This window comes from Charadrius vociferus, unplaced genomic scaffold (assembly GCF_000708025.1).
Source record: "Charadrius vociferus isolate BGI_N301 unplaced genomic scaffold, ASM70802v2 scaffold291, whole genome shotgun sequence".
NCBI classification, from domain to species: Eukaryota; Metazoa; Chordata; class Aves; order Charadriiformes; family Charadriidae; genus Charadrius; species Charadrius vociferus.
The window spans coordinates 522,594-525,703 of NW_009646958.1; positions in this window are offsets into that span (position 1 = coordinate 522,594).

Here is a 3,110-nt window from a genome sequence, read left to right on the forward strand (position 1 = left end):
AAAAGTTACTTTTTGGAGCTCTGAGACTTCAGCAGTCTTTCTTTACTTTTTTTTTGGTCCGTGATTTCACAAGTTTTTTGTGTCGAACTTGGCACTCTTGCTTGGAACCACTGTCTGATTCTCTGCTTCGAGATCTTTTTCCTTTTGGCTGCTTCCCTCCGCGCACTGTTTTCCCTCTCTCCTTCCCCTTCTTCCTTGTCCTGGCCACGTTTGGTCTGTACGAACCAGTCGGAAAACCCAACGCCGCACCCTTTCCAAAACAATTTGTGTGCCGCAATGCTGAACATCCAGGCCGCGTATGCTGGGAGGGGTCAGAGACATCGCCAGAGACAAACCCTTTCTGCTTGCTGGAAAAACACACCTCACTGTCATGCTATTCCACGTTACTCGCTTTGACTCATTATTCTCCCATCTGGTTGTTTTATTTACTCTACTTCTGCACACGTTGGCGCAGTTAACACCGCATCGCCGCGGCAGGTTTCTCTCGGAATCACTCTCCAGCAGTATTTTTAGTACCCTGACATTTTGAAGGCAGGATTTGACTGTCGTGTGTCACAGACAGGCACAACTTCCTACTCTGCTTCTCCCGTCGTGTAACGCTGCTCTTCACTCACAAAAACAGGAGCCGCAGCTCCGTGTTTTGCTCCCACTCAAGTGTTTGGAGTCTGACGATGTGCTCATCCCAACGCTTCCCCAAATACCTGCCCCATCCCCACTGCCCATGCCTAATCCCAAAGGATTCCCCGTACCAGGCGTTGCGTAGTGGCTCTTCATTGGGAGGGGAAGAAGATTGTAGGCAGCCTGTTCGCCAAGACTTCCAAGGGGGGAACTCAAACACGAAGGGGCTCAGCTACGAGCCCCGCTCTTAAACCTCAAAAGTGAACGCAGCGTTTGTTGGCTGTACGTGGGCATGGCCCGAGAGCCGCTTGCCCTGTGAAACTACGCTCTCGCAGCCCTCGCTGCCGTCCCCGCCACTCGAATCGCAGTCGTATTTTTCTTTGGGAGGCGCTACCGGGAGAAAATTGCTGAATCTCCTGTCTGCTGTACGTGACTATCGGTTTAGTCACTCGGGACATCTTTTACCTCCTGTCGGGTTAGCATTTTTTTTTAACGTTATGATGGCAATTAAAACTTTTTATTGGTGCTGATATGGCATTTCTTACAAGTGCTACAGCCTTCCCTATTGATGAATTCTCATCGGCTGCAAACATAATGTATTTCTGCTGTTTAACTTCCCGTAAGTGCTGTCCTCGGTCACAGCTTTGCAGAAGGCAGCTGTGCCGAGGAACGCGCCCCGGGCTCTCTCTGCCTGTCCCGGGCACCCAGGCATCTTGTATCCCTCGTTTTGTGACATAAAATCATCACTGTATCGAAACCCACTTATGCTGTCATCCTGCACAGGCTGTAAAAAAACATGGTGGTTGGGATTTGAGGATTTTGTGTGTGTGTGTGTGTTTTGTTTTGTGTTTAAGCCTCAGGCTCAGTAGCTTCTCGCCTAATGTATTAAATGCCACAGGGGATGTCCAGCGTGATACTCCAGATGTTTCCTGATGACATAATGATAGGTCAGAACTCCAGGAATGCTCTGAGCTGTAAGAAGTGCGAGAAGCCAAAGTAAAAGTGATTTAAAGGGATACCGTAGCTAATTAGAAACCCGCAATAGGTAAGTTCTTCTGCAATTTCTGTGTTGCTGAATTTATGCCTACTACAAAGGGCAGAATACTTTTGATTTGCTAAAAGGAATTATAATTGAAGCAGGTAAATAAGCAGGTAACTAATGCTAACTGTGGTCACAGAGTAAATGAAAACTTTGTTGCTTCCTTGGGCTTGGAAAGGTGGTTTTCGTAAAGTTAATACATTGTCATCATATAAAGCAGTGCGTATGACTCATTTTTTGTGTCTACATAAAATATTATAAGATCAAATAACTGTGGCTGAAAAGTCAGACCTCAAAAGATTAAATCAAACATATTTTCTGCCTAACAAGTTGAGGATAAATCCTTGCCTCCGCGGTGCATTTCAAGTTTAAAGACTATTTTGTGGCAGAGGCTATTCCCAATCTCAGCCTAAGAGATGGGGAATTGGCTGTTTGGGATCAAACGGTACAGAGGCTTAAGGACTCCCTGGGAATCAGTCAGTTGAGGCAGTTATCTCCAGGGCCCGTGAACTGTGTATGGCAACGTGCTTTAGGTTACAGGGGTTTGGCTTGTAAATCTATTCCTTCTCGCCCAAATCCATGGGAAGCACATTTCTGAACGGCGCTGAGCCAGAGCCTGGCTGGTGGCAGAGGGGTTGTTGCAGCCCCGGACCCTTTCAGGAGCTCAAAGCACCCTGCTCTCGGCACGCAGGATGAGTCCCGGGCAGGTGGGACCTGATACAGCCCCACCTGAGAGCAGCTGCTTCAAGGACCTGCCGGAATTTTAAGGTTTGTAGATGCCATCAAGCACGTGTGGGATGTCAGTGACAGGGATGGCTTTCTCCCGGTTAAATTACACGGGGTTTGGATTGAATTTTCCTCTTTATGTTTTCCCCCCAACACTGCTAGTTACCATGGCGATGGCTACATGACTTTGTTGTAGTTGTTGTATTTAAATATAGCAAAAGAAATTGCTAGAGCTTGGGATTCTGGCTTCGAAAATTCCATTTAAGACAAGCCTAACAGCTACTCTGTGTTATAGGTGCACAAAATAGCTTTAGAAACCACAGAGCTTCTACCACAGAAAACCACAGAACCGCACAGTCCTATAATTTGAAGAATGGACAAACTTTTTTTGGCACTTCTTGTGGACGGAGGACCAAAGTTTTCGAGCGAGGCGATGTTTTTCAGGCAGCAAGCAACCCGAGACTGGCACAGGCTGCCCCCTCCCATCCCCGCCAGAGGTGAGCTGTGGTCAAAATTAAACATTAAACTCCCCCCCAGCCCTGATCACCTGCAAAACTGCAAATCTGAAACAAGCTCCCAGAAAAAGCCGGAGGGTTTCTGGTCCAGCCTTGTACTTAAGGGTTTAAAAAAAAAAAACTGGTGTGCACCGGGCCCTGCTGGCGCGGTGCTGGTGCGGTGCTGGGCGGCTTTGCGGGGCGCTGCGTCTCCCCGGGGAGCTGGAAGGGGG